The sequence below is a fragment of the Papio anubis genome, chromosome 5, assembly GCF_008728515.1.
Source record: "Papio anubis isolate 15944 chromosome 5, Panubis1.0, whole genome shotgun sequence".
NCBI lineage: Eukaryota > Metazoa > Chordata > Mammalia > Primates > Cercopithecidae > Papio > Papio anubis.
The window spans coordinates 51,174,034-51,200,811 of record NC_044980.1 but is presented as its reverse complement, the minus strand read 5'-3'; positions in this window follow the sequence as shown (position 1 = coordinate 51,200,811).

Here is a 26,778-nt window from a genome sequence, read left to right as displayed (position 1 = left end):
AGTAATTGTTCAATAATTACTAGTTTTAGGATTTAAACAAATATAATGGTAATTCTCAAAGTTGAGGTGGGGGCACAATACAGGCAGACTCTTTTTCTTTCTTTTTTTTTTTTTTTGAGATGGAGTTTTGCTCTGTCACCCAGGCTGGAGTGCAGTGGTACGATCTTGGCTCACTGCAATCTCCGCCTTCTGGTTTCAAGTGATTCTCCTGCCTCAGCCTCCTGAGTAGCTGGAATTACAGGCGCCTGCCACCAGGCCTGGCTAATTTTTGTATTTTTAGTAGAGATGAGGTTTCACCATGTTGGCCAGGCTGGTCTTGAACTCCTGACCTCCTGATCTGCCCACCTTGACCTCCAAAAGTGCTGGGATTACAGGCGTGAGCCGCCACACTCTGCACTATAGGGAGACTTTAAAGAGTGTATTTGAGCCCCTCAGTGGGCACTTTTGTACCCGCTCCTCCATTATCTCTGTCATGTATACAGGGTAACTTGGTCCTGGTTCCTTTCTCCCTTTCACCCTACTTCTAGGAGGTTCATATGGTGGGCTAGCTCAAGGCCATACATGATGGTGAAATAAAAGAACTGAAGGGAATTTCCTTTAAATGGCAATACATTATCAAATGCCAGAATAAATGTGTTCACACTCTAAGGCACACACCCACAGATTCTCTCGTAATGATGCAAATGACTAAGAATCATGTTAACTCAATATGCTTTCTGAAAGCAGAAAGAAGTTTTTATTTCCATTGCCAGTCTATGGGAAGTTAGCATTCTGACACTTGAACCCCCTCATAAGGGCTTGATTCTGAGTGGTACAGGAAGTTGCGGGTCTGACCAGAGGCAAGAGAAAGCTCTTTAGGTGTCAGAGTGGGAGCCAGCCAGGGCTGCTGAGCCTGCCTTGCCTCATCTCAGAATTGGCATGACCTCTTGTAGGGAGGGCAAATGGTGGTTACTGAGACAGGGTGGGTGGGGTGTTATAAACCAATGCCAAGAGTTTCTAAAACCCCAAACAGTTGTCAAATAAGAATGACGAGCACCGCAAAATGCCGCCACCTCTCCCGCCCACACGGAGCACGGCTGCCATGTCCCTGCAGAGCTCCTGGCAAAGCAGCCAACAGCCGCTCTGCGCCTCAGGCATGGCAGGCAGTGAAGCGCTGTTCTCCCTTCTCTTTCTTAGTGGCTGGATGCTTCCCTAGGTGAACCATAACAGCAAAGCAGGCTGATGAGAACAAACTAAAATTACAAGTGACGTCTCTACAGCTGAAGGCAACATAGACACAGCCCATAGAGGAGATAGATGAAGAAGAAAATTTATTTCTTGGGCTCACTGTTGAGTCTCCCCAGTGACCAATGCTATCTGGGTTATGGGTTGAATGACTGCACATTTAGTTAACTCTTATTGTGCCCTTTCAGTCTCAAAAAGTAATGATTTAGATAATGAATTACATAATCACCTTAGTTATGGTCATAAGCCATGGGACTTATTGTACAGTATATAAGGCACAGATTTCAAAGCCATCCTTTGCTGGCTGATGGGAAGATGCAAATAAGGTGGAAAAAGGCAGAACTTGGGCTTAGGAGCTAGGACAACTTCATAGGTGAAGAGCAATCAAATCAAAATTACATCCAGACAATGCAATGAGCTTGGATCCATGGGTATCAGCATACATCTCCAGCAGGGGCTGACATGGTGGTGGAGAGGGGCTGGAGTGTGGGCAAATGGCAGCATCGTGGCCTCCAGGGATCCCCTGGGTTTGCAGCAGGGCACCAGGCAATGGCTGGGGCTTGGGAGCAGGGCCTTCCTCAGCGTGAAGAATGCGGCAGGAACCAGGCTGGGTTAGAGCAAGGAACTAAGGCAGATTCCAGATATACATAGTGGGAAGCACAGCAGGGGTCTGCTGTGGGGAAAGCTGCAGTCCAGCGGGCTTGTGGGTCCAGCAGGTTCACTCCAGGTGCAGTCTGCTGTGTTCATGCCACACACTTACCTCTGTTATTGCATTTAATCCTCACAGTAGCCTCGAAAAGTGGGTGTTATGTCCCTTAGAGAGGTTTGGCAGCCAAAGCTCAGAGTTTCAGTGGCCTGCTGAACATTACAGAGCCAGGAAGTGGCAGAAGCAGGACTATACCCCTGATCAATCCGGATGTAAAATCTGTGCTCTTTTCTCTCCACCATACTGCCCGAAAGATAAGGACTTACTCAGGCTGGCAATTTGGAGAAGAGCATTTGTGCAGAGTAATCCGAAAGTGTGGTGTATTTGGGGTGGGGCCAGCGATGGGGTATGTCTGCAACAGCAGAAGCACATGGCAGAGACTGAGCAGGCAGGAGAGAGGCTGGACAGAAAGGGAGTGGAAACTGGGCTCTCACATGGAGGCAATGGGAAGAAGCAGAAGAGAGACAGCATCCAATGTGGGTTTCAGAAGGATCATTTTGGCAGCCGGGTGAGGACTGGACTCTCAGGGAGGGGTACAGATGCTGTAGAAGAGGAAACCCCTTAAGAGGCTAGTCCAGAGAAATCTTTCAAACATATGGCTAATACCAAGTGAGTCCCCAACTTTAAATGCATAAAGCCTTTGGGATGAAGTAGAAGCTCCCCAGCAAACCCCATAAGCACCTTCATGACAGTCCTGCTGCCTCTCCAGACACCTCTCCCAGAGCTTCCAGCCCACTCAGCCACCCATGGTTCTGTGAATGCTTGCTGTTTTCTTTGCTGACAGTGGCTTTCTCAGGTTTGGCAAACTTACTCTTAAGCTTCAAATTTCAGGTCGAATATTCTCCCATGCGGGAAGCCTTTCCCTGTTATCTGGCGGGGATTGACCCTGCCACCCCACACAGCTCTTCAAACATGCCTTTATGAAAATGGCTTTCATCTCATTTTATAAGGGCTCCCCTTCTTGTCTGTTTCTGAGCTTCTGGAGGGCAATGAGTATGTCTGGTTCATCTTTAATTCCTATTATTTAGCTTTGTACTTGGTGTATAAAAGATGCTTCATAACCAGAACCCTCTTCCCCAGCATTCATGGAGCTGGGAGAAAGACTAAAATTAGTCACAGCTTACCCCTGTTTTCCCTCTGCCTGACACCCCAGCTCCATCTAGAACCACAGGAAATTCTGCACACATATGCATATAAACTATCTGACCCCTCTGTCCAGCCTCTGTCCCTCCCCACTGCAAACAGCCACCTGTTGCTACCTTCAAGCCTACAGGCAGGCACTCCAGCAATGCAGCACACACGTGGGGGCATGGATCTGTGGGAGAGTCCCACATCAGCCCTGGAAGCAGGCTCAGGCCATTTGGACAGGGAATCCACAGTTCTAGGTATGGAAACATGGCCTGGAATTGGGGTGTTTGGGCCCACGATGGCAATGTCCTGTAGGTCCTATGGACTTCTTGACTTGTGGTTAGCAGTGTAACCAGAGAAAGGACAGAGCCAAGCCCTCCACAGTGTGGACCACAGATCACTCAGCTTTAAATGCTGTTTATTATGCTATAAAATGTGTAAGACAGTGAAGATCCGAGATGAAATATTAAGGTGGGAGAAGTAGGGCTACTTTGAGAGAATACACTATTTAAGAGGATGATACCACAATCCCTAGTGACCAGTTGGCTGAGTTGAGAAAAAGAGAGAGAGAGAGAGTGGCGGAGGAGGTGGGGTGGGGGTGGGGAATTGAAGATCACTGCAGGTTCTGTTGGTGGGAAGAATGTATTGTGTTATTAGCTCAGAAGGGAGGAACATGTGTGAGGGTGAATTCAGTATTAGACAAGGTAAAACATTTAGGGAGAAATCTTCAATAGTTGGCAATATAGCAGTCAGAGCCCAGGACAGAGGTTGAGGTTAGAAATAAGGATTTGGTAGCCTTTAAGCACATAGGTGATCTTTGAAATTACAGATGTGGCCAAATAGCCCAAGGAGAGTGTAGAGTAGAAAGAGTCTGACAAAGGGAGCTACTAAACAGCTGACAAAGGGAGTCCATGAAGAAGATTGAAGGGAAGCAGCCAGGGAGATATATGGGAATCCAGTGCAGAGGGGGTGATGGAGGCTATTGGAGCCAGACAACAATTTCATAAAAGCCAAAGAAAATCACATTGCCAATCACCAAGTCAAGTATGGAAAGGCCGAAGAGTGTCATGGGATTTTAATAAATAAGAGGTTGCTGGTGACCTTCTTGAGAACAATTTCAGGGAGTGATGGCGGCTGAGGAAAGCCATACTGTATTGAGGAGTAAGTGGAAGGCAAAGATGAGACCGTGTCCGGTTAGTTCCTCAAGAAGTTGGGATATGGAAAAAACAAACAAACAAACAAACAAACAAAAAACAGCCACAACTTGAGAATGACACAATTTAGGAATGGTTATTATGTTTCCTGGTTGTGTTTCTTTTTAATATGGGAGAGCCTAGAGCATTTACATGTGGCGAGGAGAAAGAGATGAATGAGAAGGGAAAGTCAAAAATGCAGGAAATAGATGGAAACGCAGTGGAGCAAGGTTCCTGGTACAGATGGGGTTTCCAGGGGAGCAGATGAGGATTCGTGGGCAGGCGGTTTATCAGGCAGTGCTCTGGGAATCAACGCCTGGGTAAGAAGGGAAGGAAGGAGGGTGGGGTGAAGGGAGCAGTGGGGCTGTGATGCAGCCACAATAAAGGCCTCAGCCAAGTTCATGGGGAGCTCTAAAGCTGAGGCAGTCCTCAGGTTTACCCAGAGTTGGGGCCAAGGGCCCAGCCTTTCTATCCCCACATCAGCCAGTCATTGAAGCTTTGCTGCCCTGGGAAGGGAATGTGACCTGGGGCAAGGGGACTCTGCTCAGTCAAAGCACTCGCTAAGGACAGCTGGCAGCTGAGGGCCTCTGCCACAGCCAGGCTTCCAGCAGCTGAAGCCACAAATTCTCATGTCTGGAAGGGGACTCCAGGCTGCAAATGTGCATCAGTCAAGTTTTAACCAGTAAAACCGCATCAGAAGGAGACAGATATTAAGAGATTTATTGCACAGAATTGGTTCACGTGATTATGAGGACTGGATAGGCAAGTCTGAAATCCATAGGGCAGGCTGTCAGAAAAGACAGACTTGAACTCTTGGGCACGGGCCAAAGTTGCTCTGCACAGTCAGAATTTCTTCATCAGGAAGCCTCGGTTCTGCTCTGAAGGTCATTCAATAGAGTGAACCAGGCCCCCAGATAATCTGGAACAATCTCCCTTACTTAAAGTAAGCTTCAAAGCCTCAACATCCATGGCTTCCTCATTCATGTTTTCTCTTCAGGAGCAGGGGAAATGTTTCATTGCCTTTACACCTTCTCTTTCCAATCTTCCCAACTTCCCCATCTCCACCTGTTGGAGCTCCCTGGACTTCCCTCACCTTACTCCCTACCCCCTCTCTCTGCCACTACCCATCACGCACCTTGACTAGCCAGGACAGATAACCCTCCACTAAACCGCTGTCTCTACAGCTCCAGCTCCACTTCCTTCTGCCCTCAGTCCACCCTCAGAGCTGAGCGGAGGTGAGACAGGAGGTGTAGAGCTGTGGGTTGGCCTCCACCCAGAGTCCCAGACGGCGGCCCCTCCATGAGGATTCAGCTTCCATTGGAGCCTCATGAGGAGCAGAGCACTGTCACTTCTGGGGCAATGAAGAGCCTATCGAGTGTCTGTTTCAGGCTTCAGTTTAAGAGCATTAAAATTTGTCAAATGCGATCTGCTGTAGGCTGTCATTTGGAGAATAAATAAAGTCACTGTATAGCAAAGCTTGTGTTGTTTAATCACCGAGTGTGAGACTCACCTATTTTGCTTCTTTTAGATCAGAAAGTAGGCCTCTGGTAATGCACAATGAAGAAGAAAGTGCCCCCTCAACCCTCAAAATAATTAAAATGGCAAGCAAGGCAGATTGTGAATGACTTAGTTATTCTGGGCAGTTTTCCAAGATCAAAGGTAAAACTGCTGTGATGCCAAACTCTCAAATGTCATCATCTTCATAAGCAACTTCCCATACAGATGATTATTCTGCATGTAGAAGCAAGTTTGCATCATGTAGAAGCAAGTGCTATTACTGGCATAAACCTATTTTTGGCAGTTTAATGAAATCAGTCCCTTTCTCCCTCCCCATAACCCATTTCTTGACTCTTCCTCCATCTAAGAGAAACCCACCCAAGTCCAGAGCATACAGAAAAGGAATCAGGCAAAATTAGCTCTAATGGATTAGGATCAAGATTTGAGAAGCAAAGAATAAAACCTAATCTTGGTCATCTCTGGCTTGTTCTTGGTTTTAAAACAATGTCTCCTTGGAGAGCCAAGTTCCCCAGAGTGCTGGAGGAGTTTAATTTTCCTCCCTACTGTGGATTTTCCTCGAGTCACATCTTAACAGGACTTCACGACTTCATGACTTCAAAACTCCTCTTTTAACAGCTGAATGACCACAGTATAATTTGAAAAGGACCAGTAAGATGAAACAAGTCAAGGATCTGGAGGTTAGGTGGGAAGAGAAAAAACGTAAAGTTAATATGGTTTTGATCACTTTGTTTTTTTGAACATGTGCTTTTGTCTACAAGTATTTTTTGCTTAGAGTAATTATAATTTTTTTTTCAATTAAAGTACAAGTTCAGCTACCTTGTTTTTCTATCATCCCCTTTATCTCTCTTTCCCCATTTTTTGGAGATGAGTTCTGGGGTAGATAAAATATAAGATAAACACAGAATTTGAAAAGTTGATGGTTCCCTGTTTAACCTGCCAATTTGGCAGTGCTTGAAGTTAATGCGGATGGCCGTGTCAAGGGCACCAACAGAGCTAGCAGCTTCTCTCTGGCAGCCTACTCTGGAGGAGAAGCATGCGAAGGCTGGGCCTCCAAAGAACAAGCCCTAGAGGCCAGAGGTGGTGGCAAAGGGATCCATCTAATTCCAGTACAGACCACTGAGTCAAACACTTGCACAAAGAGGATGATCTCCGGGAACTATCCGTGCTACTGAAGCCAGGAACAGGTGGGCCAGAAAGCCTCATCCTGCCGAGCAGTCAGCTTAATGACTTAATTACACCCCCGCCTACACTGCTCTGCCTTGGAATCTAGGCTACTTAAAAGGGCTCAGCAGGGAGGTGCTCCGGCCTGGGGTGGCCAGAATGCTGCTCTGGCCACAGGTAAAGTGGAATCTAGAGGCACGTGCCAACCCTGCTTCTGTTCTGTCCTGCTGTGTGACCTGGAGCAGGTTCTGGACCCCAGCGAAACAGGCTGTTCTGAGGATAAATGAAATAATGCATGTACAGTGCCTCTCTTGATGCCATTCGTCTTCCTCTGTCATGCTGTCCTCCAAAATGGTTCTGGGTTTTGCGGGGCCTGGAGACACAAGAATATTCCAGGGACCATGGAGGAGAACATCGCTGTAGAAAGACAGGCAAAGAGCAGGGAATGTCAACCCTCACATCCTACCACAGGCCCCAAACACAACTCATAATTATGCTCACATAGTGTTTCCATACACCTGTGTTGCTGGCAAGGAATACCAGAGGCTGGGGAATTTTTAAAGAAAAGAGGCTACTTGGCTACTGGTTCTGCAGGCTGCACAAAAAGCATGGCACCAGCACCTGCTTTTGGTGAAGGCCTCAGGCTGCTTCCACTCATGGGAGAAGGGGAAGGGGAGCCAGCATGCGCAGAGATCACAGGGCGAGACAGGAAGCCAGAGACAGGGGAAGGTGCCAGGATTTTTCTAACAACCAGTTCTATCTAGCTAGGATCTAATAGAGCGAGAACTCACTTACCTCCAAGGGAGGGCATTAATCTCCTCATGAGGGATCTGCCTTCCTGACACAAACGCCCTCCATTTGCCCCTCCTCTCACATTGGGGATCAGATTTCAGCACGTGGTGTGGAGAGGTCAAGTATCCAAACCATGGCACAGTCTTAATCTGTGTCCTTTTACATATTCGAGTAACAACCAAGCTGTTAAAAAACCCATCTAGAGAAGCGTGTCAGAGCCAACATAGCCAAAAGAGGGCTGGGAAATGCAGTTTTCCCGGGATACTGAGTTTTCCAAAAATATTTCAGAACTTTTACTCTTGGAATTGTTTCCAGAACTGGTTTACCAGCCCCCTAAAAACATTAATCATACCTTAATTTTAGCCCAAAAGAGTATTACCCAATTGAGTTATTCATCCTGACAATAAATGACTTTTTAAAAATGCTGATAATGTATTTTTGAAAAGAAGAAGTTTTGCCAGTGCTCAGGAAATCCTGAACACAATCATCAAGTTCTGAAGGAAATTCCCAAAGAAGAATTTTGACGATTTCAAGTGATGGTAGCAGGTCCCAGAGGAGGGAAAGCATGGCATTGTGGGAGCACAGGGCCAGGAGCACCTGGGTTTGAATGTCAGCTCCCCATTTTCCAGCCCTTGGACATGTTACTTGTCTGGGCATCAACCTCAGAATAACAATAGCCCTGAGCTTCAGGTTAAGGTAAGGATTCAATAAAGTCATGTATATAGAAGACACAGCACACAAAACATTTGCACAATCCATTTTTCCTCTTCTTATTGATGCTTTGAATACAACTGCACTCAATTAGATGTATGAAAATATTAAAAATTATAATAGCTAATGTTATTGAGTAATGACTGCGTGCTGGGTCCTACCTTAAGCGCTTTATGTGTATCAACCCACGTAGTCCTCACAACGTCCTAGGTAGTAGATACTATTATTGTCCTACTGAGGGACTGAGAGGTTGAGGAATGTGTCTAAGGTCATACAGCGAGCAAACTGCAGAGTCAGGATTTCCAAACCTGGGAGTCTAGGTCCACTACTGACACGACATTTTACGTACTGCCCTTGTTAGGCATTAGTCATTACTTCATTATTACACTTTATGCATTTCTCAGGGGTGTGTGGATGGGAGTGTGTGTGTGTGTCTGTGTGTGTGTGCGTGCATGCATGCACACATGATATGGAAAAGAGAATCCAAGCAGGTGGGGTGGATGACCAGGCTGGATGAGAGCTCCTCTCGATGCCTGTGTTCTGATTACACCAACCAATCTGAACACAGAAGAGTTTTTCTTTAAGAACCTTCTTGGATGCAAACAAAGCCAAGAGCCACAGCAGAAGATTATCGGCTGTCCTCCCCAGCAGCTTGAGTTGCAATCATTCCTAAGTATCACTTAGGACTGAAGAATATAGTTTTTGCACTAACCTAGTTGTAGGTAGTTGTTCTTTTTAGTATGCTATAATTTCATATGAGTTGTCTCATATCATCCCATTTTACTGATGATGATTTGAAGGGAAAAATCACTTGCCAAAGATCACCCAGATAATAGCTAGAGAAAGCTATTGAATCAGTTTCCTTTCTACCATATTGCATAATCCCTTTCCTTCTTGGAGGAGTGAAGCTAGCTGTCTCCTAATTCCTTCCCCTTAGTTTTGTTTTCACTTTCACCCTCTTTCTGGAGGCCATATTGACACCTAGAAAGGTGGAGAATGTGATGCAGAGAGCTGCATGGCGTGAAAGAGAAAGGTGGAGGAGCAGCAGGGCCCTGGGACCGGATGGCTGTTATGGGTGGAGGCCCTGGCTGTTGGCCTTCTATATCCCATAACCAGCCAAGTGACCCATTTTTTTCCAACTCTGCCCACACAGCATTCACTGTTAATCCTGAGTGGCCATTGGCTGACTGCAGGAGCGGAGCTCTCAAATGCCCTGTGCAGCAGTGACCTTGACACAGCATAGGAAAAGCACTCAACTCTTGGCTCTGCATAGGCCTTTACCCCGGCGTGGCTTAGCACTGCCCTTCCCCAGGGACAGAAGTGGCCACACAATGCAGAAGAGTGATGATGGATTTCCCAGAACTCCAGGCTCATTCTCTTTCCCTCTGACTCCAGGTCAAAACCTATACCCAATTACCAATTTCATGCCATTGTTTCTGATTCTTCAGACTTAATATCTGTCTCATATATATGTATTTATTATTATTATTTTAATTACAGATGGCTCAGTCCTGAGCACCATGCATCTTGTTGGGCAATCAAGGAGCTTGCCTTTGTGCAAATAAGCTTGGAAAATGAAGCTGGGTGGATGTGTGGAAATATTCTAGGTGCAAACAGGACTTGTTTACATAAATTTCGCCCTAGAAAAACATCTGTTGGAAAAGCAATGGCTTGGAGCTGTAACATATAAATATACTTTCTCTAACTCTGTTGATTATGTTCAACATAATGTTAGTATCTTTTAATTAAGCAATTCTTATTTATTACATTATTATTATTATATGTTATCTTATTTTTAAATCATCTCATCTGTTTATCTTGTCTACTTAGCTAGACTGTAAACTCCTTTGGGGGCATTAAAAAAGTCTTTCTTTCTCTTGTGTTTCTCAATAATCCATGACATAACAATATAGACAATTGTCATTCTTTTTGACCACTCATCATCTGAAACTTCTTCCTCTCTTTAGGAAATCCTTTCATGTGACAGAGCCCAGCTCCTCCTGTAGAAGCTGAAATTCCAGACACTGGACTTCTCAGTCTTGCTTTTCTTTTTTTTTTTTTTTTTTTTTTTTTTTTGAGGCGGAGTCTCGCTCTGTCACCCAGGCTGGAGTGCAGTGGCGCGATCTCGGCTCACTGCAAGCTCCGCCTCCCGGGTTTACGCCATTCTCCTGCCTCAGCCTCCCGAGTAGTTGGGACTACAGGCGCCGCCACCACGCCCGGCTAATTTTTTTTTTTGTATTTTTAGTAGAGACGGGGTTTCACTGTGTTAGCCAGGATGGTCTCGATCTCCTGACCTCGTGATCCGCCCGTCTCGGCCTCCCAAAGTGCTGGGATTACAGGCTTGAGCCACCGCGCCCGGCCTCAGTCTTGCTTTTCATTAGATATGGACATTTGATCAAAGTTCCATCAATCAGATGGTCTTTGAATCTGCTAGTGACATAAAGAAAGGAACATGCAGAATCCATTCTGGTGGATTTGAGACACAATGGCAGCTACATCCAGTTTCCAGAGGCAGCAGGGCCAGTGGTTCTAGCATCAGCATCCAAGAACACTTGATAGTGCAGATGGTTTGAGCTGCAGTGTCCAGGCACAGTATGGCTGCTATGGTGTCCTCAATGAATGAATCCTGCAGCAGAATTTACAGTGTTGTTCCTGGCTGCACAGTCTTCAAGCCTTTTTCTCTGGACACTAGGAATTCTTTGAGTTTCCCAGTGTCCTTTCAATAAGTAGAGCTTATTTCTGTTGCTTGCAACAAAGCATCCCAAGAGATACAATGTTAAATGACTAAGAACTTCTGACACTTCTTGTCTTTATGAAATTTCAGAAACCCCTCCCCCAAAGAATATGTGTGCAAATAGGGAGGCACAAATGGACACAGACTATTTAGGGAACAAGGAATAGGAAAATTTTGTTGAAGCAGAAAGTTCATATAGAAGAATAATGGGAAATGAGTCTCCCAAACTAGACTGTAGATACTGTGGAGGACCTTAGAAAGCAGGACTAAAGAATTTGGGGTTAGCCTACAGGATTGGGGAAATGTGTGCAAAATTAGAGAATTTGGAGTTGGGGCTATTAGCAGTCACTTCAGAGTGTCTTTAGCACAATATTCCACCCCCCCCCCAATGATGGGTAGAACCTGCATATACAGAATATTAACATGAAATAAGGGATTGGAAGTCATATATGTTTGGGAAATAGTGGCTTGATTGATATTTAACGATTTCTCTATCCTGATGAACAAAGTGAATTTCCTAGAGGACACATTCAGTAGGCAACCCTTCTTTAACTTATTGGATCCTGGGATTTATACTCTTTGAGCACATGGGCCCAAGAGGCCAAAGAAGCCATCCTTGGAAAGGCTGTTTTTTCCTCGGGGACTGCTGGTTAAGAGAACGAAAGGGATGCAGAATGAGCAAGGAGGGCAGGGAAAGGTTCAGAACTTGAAGAGGCCTTAAAAGAGTAGATGCGCTGAGACACAGGCAGTTAGGAGAAGGGGAAACCGCAGGAAACAAGTTTGAAGGAGAGAGGACAAGTTACCAAAGACCCTCTTAATTTTATAGAGAATCAGCCTGGTTTCCAGCTCCTGGCCTAATTTTAACAATTCAGCCTAATGCTTTGTCAGCCTCATGTGAGTAGGTCAGATACTTAGGGATTCTCTCAGAGATACTCTTGGGGCATGAAAAATGTAGATAATAGACCCTTTGCCTTGAGCCACTAGGCAGCTTCCAGGAAATAACGGCAAGGGGGCAAAGTTAAACTAGACGCAACCTGTGCCATCCAGCAAACTTTCTTACACCCTGGTCACTCCCCAAAGCTACCTGAAGGTTCCATGAAATACTTCCACCAACTGCCTGCTATTGCCAGGGTTTGCAGGATCTAGGCCTATTTGAACAAAGTTAAAATGATGACTGCAAAGACCACAACAGTTAGGAAAGCTTTTCGTTGTAAGAAACAGAATACTTGACAGGCTTATACCATAAGGACATTTCTTAGTTGCAAAACAAAAAGTCCAGAGGTGGGAGGTCCTGGGGTTAGTCTAAACACTTTCCAACATTTACATCTGCCATCCCTAGCATCTTGGCATTTGGTCTGCACACTTATCTCCTCATGACTACAATATGGCTGCCAAAACTCCAGGCATGATGACCCAATTCAAGGCACAAAGAAAGGAAAAGAAGAGTTATTTCAGCATCTCTCCTTCTTTTTTGTCTGTCCCTTTCATCTGGAAAATAAAATCCTTCTCTAAAGTCTCTCAGTAGACGTCTCTTCATGTTTCCTTGGCCTTTTAGTACGTGAGCACTCCTGGCACCAGGGCACTTAGAAACACTGGGGTTTTTGTTTTAATCTATAATGGAAGATAAGCAAGGGAGCAGGGGAGTAGAAATGGGTGCCTGATCAGCCAAATAATAACAGTCACTATGAAGGCTATGTAGAAAACAACTTTAACAAAAAAGCCCACGATAAGCCACTAAGTAAATAAAAAGCGGGGTTAAACCATTGTATATACACTATGGTTACAATCAAGCAATAGTATAGATGAATGAAGGGAAAAGACTAGAAGAAATTAGTTTAAAAAAACACATGAAATTTTACCCTTCTAAAAATGTTGATGGAAAGAGGCCAGAGGCCCCATGCAGGGGAATTAATCCTGATTTCCATGATCAATCCAATGGCTTACTTGAGTGAACTTTGAGTAAGTCAGCCCAAATGCAGAGCATGTGAGCTGCAGGAATACAACTGCAAGAGCTGATCATTGCTGCTGCTTGTGGCTGCTTCCTGACCTCATGCTGAGCCCCTCTTTTGGCTTTTATGTAACTGTTCCCATGCACTGTATGACCTCAAGGTGAACATCGGTCATAGCAACTGTCTCAGGGGTGTGCAGTGGTCAGCTTCAATACAGGAAGAAGTTTGACAAGTCTCTGAGCATTATTTTTTTATTAGTCTAATAGTACAAAACTTGGAAACAGAAATAGATTGGACCAGAGAACCAGCGAAGGGGTGCCAACCTTTTCTCAGTTAGCAAAATATGTGAGAAAAAAAAACAGACGCATATTACCCATGATAGTAATTTGTCAATGTACTATTTTAACTGATCACTTCTCTGGGATTTATTTTGGATGGCCAAAGTTATCCTTAAGAAATAACCGGATAGTAGCCTGGACAATTCAAGGCCCAGTGGTGACTGGATATCTAAAAAGAAAGGGGAGAGTCTCAAAGAGTCTCAAAAGGGAAATGACCTTTGGCCCAGCGCCATGCCCTTGCCCTTGCCCTGAAATCCTGCTTGGAGCAGGGTCCAGGACTGAACACACTTCCAGATGTAGCTGACCTGCTAAGAAAAGTGTGGGATGAAGGCACTAAACAATGCATTAGAGGACATCTAATTTCAGCAAGTCTTTAGAAAAGGGCTTGTAGCACGTTATTGTGGCTCAACTGGGTGGCATCTGAATTCAGGAGAGAAAATTCTTCAAGTTAGGAGATTAGGGTCACATTCTGATGTTGCCAACTGTATGACCTGAACGTGGCTGAATCTCAGTTTCATTAACCAACCACATATAGGATGTGTAATACACACCTCACAGGCTGGTCTTAAGTATGAAGTTTGATCGCTGACAAGAGTGAGAAGAAAATGATTACTACCTCAGTTTCCTTATCTGTAAAATGGGGATAATAATGTTATAATACTTACATTAGAAGGCTGCTATGAGGACTACATGAGTTAATACGTGAAAAGTGCCTAGAATAGGGAAAGAAAGAATGTAAGTAGACAGGATGTAAATACCTAGAATGTAAGTACTCAGAAATGTTAGCTGTCATTCTTCTTTTATTTCTATCATCATATATTAACTTTTAACTATTTTTTCTTAAGCAGGAAACAAGTTTATCTAACAATCTTTCTTATTATTCCCTCCAAATCTCCTTAAAATCTAAAACCCAACTTTCAAAACAACATTATTTTTCTATTTAGTTGTTGAGGTTTACATTGGTCTAGTAGCAGGTTGCTTGATCCTTATAAACCCATTTGTTAAGTCTTTCTCAGAACATACATTTGGAAAACTATTAAATGAAAACATAAGCCTTTTTCCCCCACTGCAACTATACATCTATTTTTTTCATAATTACTCAAACCTGGAATTAGCCATCGAGTTTCAGTAGTCTAGTATATTAAATCCTGGGACAGATTTTGATCCTTCCTGCTTATACACCTCTGTAAGTGAATCACTGAAAGAGTGCTCTACTGCCCTTGCGTCTCTGTTACGCCTGTGTTTCTAACCAGCCTTTTATGTATTACTGAGTTTTCTTTTATCTTCACTTTTTTTGTGTGTGATTTAGTCAAGACCAATGGTCACTACCTCTATTCCAGGTATCAGAAAATAAGTGACAGAGAGGTGGAGGCCTTAAGTGACTCGCCCAAGGTGCCACGTGTTGCTTCAGTAGTGGAGTTTGGACTCAAGCTGATCCTAGGGGTGGGTCCTCTGAAGTACACCAGTCAATCAGAAGGGACTCCTCTGTGAGTTTTGTTCTTTAAGTTTTAGGAAGTAAGGGCCGGGAGTGGTGGCTCAAGCCTGTAATCCCAGCACTTTGGGAGGCTGAGGCGGGTGGATCACGAGGTCAGGAGTTCGAGACCAGCCTGACCAACATGGTGAAACCCTGTCTCTACTAAAAGTACAAAAAAAAAACAAAATAATTAGCCGGGCATGGTGGTGCGCGCCTGTAATCTCAGCTACTCAGGAGGCTGAGGCAGGAGAATCACTTGAACCTGGGAGGTGGAGGTTGCAGTGAGCCGAGATAACGCCATTGCACTCCAGCCTGGGCGACAGAGCGAGACTCCGTCTAAAAAAAAAAAAAAAATTAGGAAGTAAGTCTATAGACTGGGTTGGAGCTGGCCCAAGGAAAGGGTCAAACTCTGTCTTGAAACAGGAGATCACAGGAGCTGTGTACAAGTGACACAGACCATTCACACACACTTGGCTCACAGTGTAATACTACAGACTTTCAGAAGAGTGGAAGAGCTGTTCAGATAAAAATCTTGGAAGGAATGACATATTAGAAGATTCCTCAGTATTTGACATATGTGAGTTTCATCTGCAATGATTTGGCAACCGTCATTAATTTTCTTTCCCGTCAGTAAATGGTAACCTCATAGGGATGGCATTTTTCTTTGCTGCTGCTAGGAAGGGCCAAGGTCACATTCCAGAGAAGGATGCTTGCCTTGCAAAGCATGCCATTCTTGAGGCAAGATAAAGAGAGAGTTAATATTTGAAGACATTGTCAACTTCATTGACAGCTAATAAACTTACCTATCTTTTATTGTTGCTGTAACTTGTCCCCTTTCCCAGAAAAGTGTGATAAGAAGAGGAGTAAGACTGCTCAGACTAATGAAGGAACAACAGTTTGATAGAATTCAATTTAGTTTTTCACAACTACTGTTTGTATTCTGGGGCTGTGCGAGTTTTAGATGGCATCTATTGAGTGTCTATTTTTGAAATGCAGTGTGATTTATTCAAATTTTGGACATTCTTTCTGCTTGACAATGCTGGGGGGTAAGGGAGATGGCAAAAAAGAATCAGGAAGGATGTCACTTGTGGTTCCTTCTAGTTTTGCTCACGCTGCTTAAGTTAAGGAATCCTTGCTCCAGTCAAGGAATCCTTGACTTTTAGAGCCAAATGGAAGTTGAAGTGCCATAACCCAACTCACTCCATTCTTTACCCAGCTCAGAAACTAATTACACTACAACCCTAACAGATAGCTCTACAACTCTGCTTGGTGTCTGCAGTGACAGGGAGATGAATATTACAAGTGACTATCAATTCAATTATTGGAACCATCCTACTGTAAAAAAAAAAAAAAAAAAGTTATTTTCTTTTTTTGACCTAATTTGACTCTTTGCAATATGCCCCCATTAACTTTAGTACTGCCCCTAGAGTGAGAGAGAGCAGTATAGCAGAATAGCAATGATCATTCTGGCTCTGGAGCCAGATGGCCTGAGTTCAAATTCAAGTTATTCCACTTCTTTGCTGGGCGCCTGTGCCTCATTGTCCCCACCAGCAAAATGTTAATTCTGTTGGTGCCTACTTGATAGGGTGGTCATGAGGAAGAAATGGGTTCATATATGTAAAGAATTTAAACAATGTATAGGACTTGGTAGGCACACAATTAATGCTAGCTATTGGCAACATTATTTCATCTCATATACCTTTTTTTGTTTTGAGACGGAGTCTCGCACTGTCGCCAGGCTGGAGGCTGGAGTGCAGTGGCACGATCTCGGCTCACTGTAATCTCTGCCTCCTGGGTTCAAGCAATTCTCCTGCCTCAGTCTCCCAAGTAGCTGGGACTACAGGCAAATGCCACCACACCCAGCTAATTTTTGTATTTTTAATAGAGACAGGGTTTCACCACGTTGGCCAGGATGGTCTCAATTTCTTGACCTCATGATCCGCCTGCCTCAGCCTCCCAAAGTCATATACCCTTTCTTAAAAAAAAAAAAAAATGCTATTTGAGGCACTGCACTGAGTGTATTCTGAAGCTCTGTTCAGTGAATGCCATGATTGGTAAGTAACATCTGCCACTGGTAGAAGGTAAAATGATGTCGCATATGTCACATACTTGCCATCTGTCATCCAATCCTGTTTTCTCATGACAGTTTTAAAAATGTTAAATAAAATAGGAAAATTTCCTGTCTCAGCCTCTTCTCATCCAGGCTAAAGCACCTAGTAGAAATACTGAAGTCTGTAACTTCTGGCTGATATCAAAAGATGACCCCTCCAGGCATCCTTGAAGTGGGCTTAAAATCAGAGCAAGAGAGAGCATTTTATTTTTTCATTTATTACCCTCTATTAAATACCTCTCAATACCCAAGAGTGCCATAATTATTTGAAATCTCTCTAAAACACTGATTTTTCACAACTTAATAATGAAATTAGTTTTCTCCTACCACCCATTGCACACACATTGCTGTTGGCATGTAGTGTGTTGCTGTGGAGAGAACATTAGATGGGGAGTTAGGGAGTGTTATGGCCTGAATTATGTCTCACCAAAGTTCATATGTTGAAGCCCTAACCCCTAGTCGGACTCTATTTAGAGACAGAGTCTTTAAGGAGGTAATTAAGCTTGAATGAGGTGATAAGGATGGCACTCTTCTTCAAGAAAACTGAATACCTTGTCAAAGGGGAAGAAACCTCATGAGGGAATGCATGCAGAGGAAAGACTAGGTGAGAACACAGCAATAAGGTGGGAATTAATAAGCCAAGGGGAAAGCCTCACCAGAAACAAACCCTGCTGACACCTTGATCTTGGACTTCTAGCCTCCACAACTATGTGAAAAGTACTCTCTTGTGTAAGCTGCCTATCTGTGGTGTTTTGCTGTGGCAGCCCTAGCAGACTAATAACAAGATGAGATCTAGAGCTCATTTTGCCACCAAGAAAGTACGTGACCTTCGAGTATTCAAGCTTTCCAAATTTCAATATTGGAAAGTGTTTTATCCCTTGAGAATTAATATCATATGCTTCATCTGAGTTCCTGCCTTGAGGTGGGTGGTGTGCTTTGGATGGTGGGAAAATAAAAGTTTTGTAGCAGATTATCTTGTAGCCTCAATTCTGAATCCTGTGCAGCTCCTCCAGCCTAGAAACAGTCCAGGGGAAAATATGTCCTTGATCCTTGAATCCACAACTTCAGTCCTTTCCACATTAAACAAGTCATCTCACTTTCTTCCATGGAATTAGGAGATCTCGGCCCCCATCACAAAAACTCTGCCCAGACTCCTCATTTTTCCTCTTGCCCCATACCAATCCCCAAAACAATCTAATTTTCTAAAACAAGAAGAGAAGGATATGAAAGAGAAGTAAAGACAGATACGTTTTTCCTAAAGACCCTGATCTTAACTTGTTTAAACTTTGTCCAAAAAGAATCTTAGGATCATGAGAAATCCTTGGTTAAAAAGAGCCTCAGAGGTGTTCTGGTCCAACAACTCAGCCAATTTAACACACCTAATGTTGACTGAGGCCTTATGGGTAATAGTCATAATTATTATGTATTTATACCCACTGGGAAGTCAAGAAGGATTTAGGGTAGCTGGAATCACAATAACAATGGCTCCCAACTAGCAATCTGATGTTTTCTACAACATCTCAGCCCAGCAGTCTAATAGTACAAACACAAATACCCAAGCATTAAATGTCCTTCCATCTGTGGACCTGTCTGACTACAGTCAGAACCTCAGGACCTTCCCAAATCATATGATTTCGGTCCTACTTTGAAAGCAAAGGAAATGAAGTCTAGAACAATGCAGTGATTGTCTTAGGTGTTGCTGCTAGTGAGTGGCAGAGTTTGTGTTCAGATTCTCACCTTGCCCCCACCCTAGGGCTCCGTGGGACCCTCCAGTCTATAAGGTCATCTAGTCTGTGATCATCCCTGGGTCGCATCTGCACAGTCCCATCTGGTGTTTCAGGTCATGCCTTTGTAGCCATATTTAGGCAGCATGGACCAGCCACCTCACTCAGAGCCACCCCAATTTGACTGTCTCACCAGGACAAATGGTAAAGAGTGGGTCTAGTTCATAGCCTTGGACTCTGTTTTTGATACAGAAGATATTTTTATGTTCTTTTCCCTGATTTTGTTCCCAGTTTCAGGATACTAGAAAGTCCCTCCCCACCCCACCCCAATCTAGCAGTCTTTTCAATTAATAGGACTTGGTCGCTCCTAAGTCTAGTATTTAGATCTCTATTTTAATACACTCTTCACCTGTATATTCTCATAAGCCATTCAAGTACCACAAATTTTAGGATTACTCAGAGATTGTTTGACTTAACTAATTTATAGAAATATTTTCCCAAATAAACAAGAGTGAGTTTCTTCCAAAATAAAAACAGACTTTACTTAGAAGTCAACCAGAGTTTCTAGAACAGGATTAAAGTCAAATGATGCTTTTGACTTTGGGACTTGGTTGCTTTCTTGTCTCTCTGACCCTTTCCCACCCCCACTCCCTCACTGAACACTCCCATTGGCTCTTCCTGCTGATAGTGACTTTAAAAGAATCAACCACAGTATTGTTATCAGCCCTGTGGTTTCAGTTCTCATTTGTGCCTATATTTAGACTGGAAGAAAATAATCTCTTTCCATTGCCCTGGAAATAAGAGACTGTTTTTAAGTGAGTTAATGGATCACCTACATTTGGAAATCCCCTGTAAATGATGTCTTTTTGCTATGAAGGAAGACATGCTGAAGCTTATGAAGTGAAGAAGTTGCTATCTGGTGGAGTGATTATGACTTTGATAGTCAAATCATAGGTATATGACCACTTAGTCTCCATATGCACTGGGCCAGGCCATAGGGCAAGGGCAGGAGCTTGGGTGCACGACCGTATGTGGGAACAAGCATCCCATTTGTACCCTAATAAGAACACAGGTCCCTGCTGCTCGAGAAGAGTGTTGATAAGCACAGCTCTAAAGAACAAGTACCAAAGGATATCTCCCCTAAATAAGAACCAAAGTCTGATATTGGACTTAGAAAAAAAAAACATGATTTAGAAAGAATCATAGGTTGTAACAGATACCTAACCCAAACGTATCATTTTCGTATTTTCCTGTACTGGCTTTGAAGAATTATTTTTTTTCTTCCTTTATACCATTTTCGCTGAACAAAATTCTTCCAACAATTGGAATTGGAACGGTTGGAATTTTTCTCTAAGAAAATTCTTCCCATTCTCAACCATTCTTGAGTGGAAGGGAGAAAGGGTGTCTATCTTTTTACCTTATGAATGGGAAAATCCATGTAATAATTCAGAGTAGAATAAATATGAGTATGTGGTGGGGAGGAAGCATCATAAGGTGTTTTCAGGGTCAGCCTTCAGTGAACATGCAAAGAATGCAATTTGTCCTTCCTTTCTTATACTCTATGCTCTTAATTCACTTAAAGGCTGTCCAGGACTCCATATGGAAAACCTCATTATCCCTCCATTCTGCTTCCAGGAGCCCCTGGTGTGATTGGAGGGAATCTGGAGAAGACACAATGTCCCCAACTCCAAAAATCTTCACTCCTCTCAATATTGGTGACACTGAAAATCACTTCTTGGGAAGGGTTCCTTAAAGGCTTACCTTTTGTTCAAAATGTAAGTCCTTAGAGGCCTGGGCATTAGGCCATTAGCAGTAAAAAAAAAAAAAAAAAAAAAAAAAATTGGAGGGAAGGGGAAGTGGAAAAAACTAGTGCTGACTTTAAAAAATTGTAAATATTGGATCTTGCCTGAGACTTTCGGTACTGATTGCTGGCTTCTTGACCTGATTTACCTTCCAGATATTTCGGCTCTATCTATCTCCAACACAGTCTGACTCTCAAATTTAATGAATCTTACACTTCAGGGCCACTCACTTACAGGGGTCCCTTCCCAAGACCTTGGGAGAAGCCCTAGCTAGGTGTTCATGTGGTTGTGCGTTTTTGTCGAATTTGCAAATACAGTATATTTTTACTTTACTTGTTTCCACTCCAGTGTCCCCTCCCTTATACTTGATGTCCTGTGAGGGATTGACGTGGAGGGAAGGATGAGGAATTATAAACACATATTCACTTGTAATTGAATTAATGTCTAAACAAATCTTTATTTTGATGCCTGTCTACCTTCTTGCAATTTTACATTATTCTTCTTATTGAGGTCCCCAAATTCTTCAGGCTCCACAAAACCTGAAGGCAGATGTCCCTGAATTCTAGGCTTCCTGCCATCACATAGTTATTGGTCTCATTTCATCTTCGCCTTCTATGCTGATATTCAATAACTTCTACCTGTTAAACAAATAATGTTTGGTTTTCCTGGTCCCCCACCATGGCCTGACAAAAGTACATCATAGAAAAGGGACAGCAAATGAGAGAGATGCTGAGAAAATAGTTAATTGAGTGAAGAGGAAGAGAAAAGAGAATCCAGAACACAGATAAACTGACAAGTTTTCTCATACATCCTGGTGTTGGTGGCAGTGGTCAAAGGAGAGGGTCTTCATGCCTGGAGGATCAGAGGAGCAGACTCATCAACTTCTGTTTGTTTGGAAGGCCGAAATGAAACATTGCCACGCTGGTTGAGAACTGAGTGATATTCCAGCCTGAGATGGAGGTGGGGGGAAAAAGGGAGGAGGCAGGATAGGGAGCTGAAATGAATTAAGGAAAACACATGCTCTTCCGGAAAGGAAATGGAGTTATGAAAAGAGATGGAAAAAACAGTTCTTCCAGGATAATGTCTTTTGTTGGTCCCCGACGGGAAGCTCAGTTGAGACATGAGGAAGCTGGAAGAATACGATGGAAGCCCAGGTTACCTGACATAAGGAAAGAGGGCCGAAGGGAAAGGCGAACAGTAGGGGACAGGGACCAGGGGTCACGTTTTTCTTGGCATTGAAATATTTTCAAACAAGTTATTTTTCAAAAGTTTCCAAGGAGGATCCTCTACCAGTTTCCAACCTCCATTTGGGATTTGAAACCTACAGGAAACAAAGACCCTTCCCATGACCTCTTTTCTTCCTCTCTAAATTAAATTTGGATGCAGAGAGCTGGTTAAGCGGAGGCTGGAGCCTTCTGCTGTGCCTGAAAGGGTGGCCTCTCCCTGATACAGTCTTAGGGGCTGCTTCTGCTCCCAATTAACAGTTGTTTTGGCAAGTTTGGGGACATCGTTTTGATTTTTGGCAAGTCGTTTAAAGATCTGGCTTTCAAGTTCTTCCATCTGTAAAATAAGGAATTTGGACTAAAATCATTGGTTCTTAACATTGTGAGGGGTGGGGAAGGAATGGTTAATGACTCTTTTTGGAAGAGGCTGAAAGCTACAGAATTACTCCCCTGAAGCATGCACATATGTCTGCTCACATATAATTCTGCCTACAATTTTAAGGGTTTGTGGACCTCACAGTAAACAGTTCTCCAGTGTAGTTATCCTCCTGGCAGAAGGGCTATACTTCTTTACCCCCACTGAACTCAGGCATTGGCCAATGGGATGCAAACGGCCCCCCTTCTGTGTTGAAGAATTAAGAGCTTAGCTCTGTTTTCCTTCTGCATTGAGGCCAGCAATATTCCCGATATTGCATTTCTATCATGTCCAGGAGTGAGTATGTTGATGGTGCAGGAGCACCGTCCCAGCCAACCCTGTATTATCATGTGGTATGAGTAAAAAATGAGGCTTTGTTGCTTTGAAGCCACTGAGATTCTCGAAGTGTTTGTTACCACAGCATATCCTAGCCCACCAGGACTGAGAGAATCCTTGAGTCCATTCGTGCACTCTAGAGCTTTCTATGAGCCTCAGGTTATCAATTCTGAGTCTAAATCATTTCTAACATCTTTTTATTTCTGAAAATTTTTGAGTCTGCGAGACAAAACTTAAACATGCAATTTCAGGTTTTTGAATTACCTGAACTCCCACTCTGCCTGGTTCATAAGGAATGTCCATTTGGTTGAATGGAATGTCTCATTTTGGAGTCAAGCGATCAAATTCGCAATTCAAATGGAAGACTCACCTGGCTCATCTTCACAAGGCAGTGAGATATTAAGGGGTGGCCCAAGGTCTCACAGGGGGTCTCCTAGTGACAGATAATGGAGGGGATTCTTTCAGCCCCAGGCCTGCTGTGGGTGCTCCCTAACTGTAGTCTCATTTGCAGTAGAAGGAAAGAGATAAATCAAGAAAACATATAAAAGCATATTTCTGAAAGCTTCAGATGACAAAAGAAGCCAAGTTAAGAGGCAGGATGTCTGCACTTTGTTTCTATTTATGGAAGACAAATTTTAAACAGAGCTCTCCATTCAGAATCCGTCTGGCTATTAAAATTGCCTTCAAAGTTATTATCAGCAAGGAAACGGACAGCATTTAAATCTTTCCCTGTAGTGGGTTTGTATTTGGAGATGTTTCACATGTGTTTAATTCACTGATCAATTTTACCTTGTCAAAACAGAGAATGGTCTGTCAAAAACAGGATGAAGCTCATTAGTGAGATGCAGGAGATAGCACAATGGAGGGAGAATAAACAGACTACCCAGGAAGGAGGAAACAAGAGCCTATTCAGGAAGCAAGTGGGAATAGTAGAAAATGATACAGTAGCCAAGGCAGACCAAGGCTAATGGACTGTACTGCTACTTACTAAGTGATACTGAACAGGGGAGAAAAATGTCCGTGATTTGCCGTGTGATGGTAGTTCATGGTGTGGGGCCTGATAAGTCAGCACAGCAGATTAACGGATTTTCTCCATTCTAGATGGCATGTGATTTTCCTAGTTAAACATTTCTGAAGTCAGGTCTTATCATAATTGATGTGTAGATCTTATAAGGTAGAATTTTCCCTACTCTTCACAGATGTAATTGACGATGGGATGGTTTATGACAAAGTGTATGAGAGAGAGAGAGAAATATGAAAGTGGAGTCCAAATAATAATTAAGAAGTCAAGATATTACATAGCACAGAAAATCCAGGCTTAAGATTTTAAATGTCATTTATTTTTGGACTGGATTATACCTTCGTGTAATTCAAAATTCAAGTTTCAAAAGAAATATGGCAAAAGTCTCCCTCCCAATCTTGTCCCCCAAATGTTCAGTTCTCCCACCTGAAAGCTATGTTACCAGTTTCTTGTATATTCTTCCAGAGATGGTTTATTTATATGTCAGTGAGGATATATATAATTCTCCCTTTACCTATTCAAATGATAGAATACTACATACACTTTTCTCTCTATACTTGGCTTTTCTTTCAATGCAACAATATATCTTGGAGATTATTCTGCAGAACATCAAGAGTTTCCAATTCCTCTTTTACAGTCGTATAGTGTTCCATTTTATAGAACTACAAGGATTTATTTAACCTGCCTCCTTAAAATGGACATCTAGATTGTTTCTCATCTTTTACTATTACCAACACTACATTACAGAATGACATTGTATTCATATCATTTTGTACATGTGTGAGTAGAAGAAATTTTAGAAGCGGAATTGCTGTGTCAAAAGGTATGTGCATTGGTATATTTGATAGATATTGTCTATTTGCCCTCCACAGAAACTGTACCATTTATATTCCTGTTAACAATGTATGAGAGTGTGTATTTCTTTACATCCTTTTCAATATTGTGTTATAATTTTTATCTATGAGAGTATCTATTTTTCTACATCCATTTCAGTATCATGTGTTATCATGTTTATCTTTGACACTCTCTCAGGTAAAAAATGTAATTCCAATGTACTTTAAAAATTTTTTAAATTGAAATATATTTACAAAGGTATGTTGGTCCTAAGTGTGTAGCTCAATGTCTTCACAAATAAATGTGACCAGCACCCAGGACAAGAAACAGGACAGGACTGACAGCCCAGTAACCTCCCTTTTATACTTCTTTCCAGTTCATGTAGTTTTTGCTTTTCTTTCATTATGAGTGAAAGTAGCCACCTTTTAAAACTCATCTATTTTGAAATAACTGTAAATTGATTTCACAGGAGTCAAACATCTTTTCTTGTTTTTAACAGCCATTTATATTTCCTTTTCTATGAATTGTATGTTCCTATCTTTTGGGCATTCTTTGATTTTTCTCCTTAATTTGTAGAGGTTATTTTAGAGATAAGGACATTTCAGTCCTCAGTAGGAAAGATCTGAGCATTATGCTGAAATTCATCAATCGTGGTTGACCCCTTAGAATGGATATTAAGCATTTGGAATTTTAGAAAGTCAGTACTGGGTGAAGCAGTTCAATGATCACTATAATCAGCCCAGACAATCTTTCCCTGCAGTTGACCAGAGCCTATGCAGCCATTTCCACTCTCCCTTTTAACTTACAAGCTTGACCCTCTCCACCTCCACCCCCAGCCCTTCCCTCTGTCACCTCCCACCCCAAAAGCCTTGTGTAAGTGGGTTCTTCTGTCAAGTGAGTGATGGCTCAAGTATCAAGCAAATATTTTTCAGGTTACCAATAGAAAACGCGAACAGATTAAAGGAAAAACCCCATTAAACAGGAGTATCTGAGAAGACTCTGGGGAAACATTTGGAAAAGAGACTCTTCTAGGAGACAGTTGCCTGCTCCCAGATCACTGGTGTCTTTCCAGGCTGTCCCATCCAGCTCAGTCCCCCACATAAAACCACAGCATCCCTCCTCGCCTGGTTCAGAAAGGGCCTCCCAGGGACTGTCCTCACAGGAAGAGAGTTTCCCTTAAAAACAAAAGCAAGTAGGAGTTTTCTGCTGCATGTTTGTGCCTTTTTTCCCCCACTCCCTCCGACTGGACAGTCACCTCACGCCACATGCTTTCCAGCAAACACTCATCACCCGATAAATCATGTGACCCCTTCTGTTTATTTAGAGGTGCTGGCTGACTGGGGCCTCTCATCCAGCCCCTGCTCTGTAACCAATTTCACAGTGGTTTTCATCAGAAAGGGGAACTTCTGAGGACCAGATAAGGCAAACTATTCATTTGCATAGAAGAGCTCCCTAGGCTGTTCCCTGGGATGCCAGGAGAATTAGGGAAACCTCAACACAGTTTATGAAGCTGCCAAAAAGTGTGTACTAGAGAACACCAGCTCTGGTTAGTTCCTGCACAGGATGCAGTAACTGTAGGAAGTCTTCTCTCAAATGTAACTTGAGGTTCATTTTTGACCCTCATTTAGCATTTTAGATTCTGGAATCAACAAACATTTTTGCTGAGTGCTTTGGCAAAACCACAGGCTGAACTATTTTAACTCTGTTTTTTTTTTCTTTTCTTTTCTTTTCTTTTAAAGAGGCTACTTATAATGAGAAGAAGGTGGAGTCTGCTTTTGACCAAATGAAATGCCTGGCTCCAAGGGCAGGACAGCATATCTCAGAGTGGACTCGGGAACTACTCAGTCAGTATGGCCATAAAGCAAGTTCTCCAGGCCCCGTCCCAGGCCTGAGGAATTAGAATCACAAGAAGTTAGGCTCCAGAAACATGCTTTTAAACCAAAAAAGTTCTTCAGGTGAATGTTATGCTTATTGACATGTAACAGCTCTGCTTCTAAAAGCACCGTTCTGATGAACCAGAAGTGGCTCATAGCTTCTTGAGCCATGGACCATCAACTGTAACATGACAAAGTTCCCGTGTGGAGAGGAAAGAATCCTTCACCTTTGATTTGCCTTTCTAGGTCTTTCAATCTCCCTTTAATCCACTCGATGGCTAGTTTTTCAAGATAAATGGAAACTTTATTCAGTTTGTTGTTGCTTTTAAGTCCTTGGCCACTAGGAGAGTCCATGAAGGGCAGATATCTTGTGATGGAAGGAGTGAGCACTGAAAATGCGTCCACATAACAGATTTGTGACCTGCAGATCCTGAATGGAGTAGGGTGGGTGGGGTAGGTAGAGGAAGAGAACCAAGTATTTTTCTAGGCAGTTATTCAACCAAACCATCAC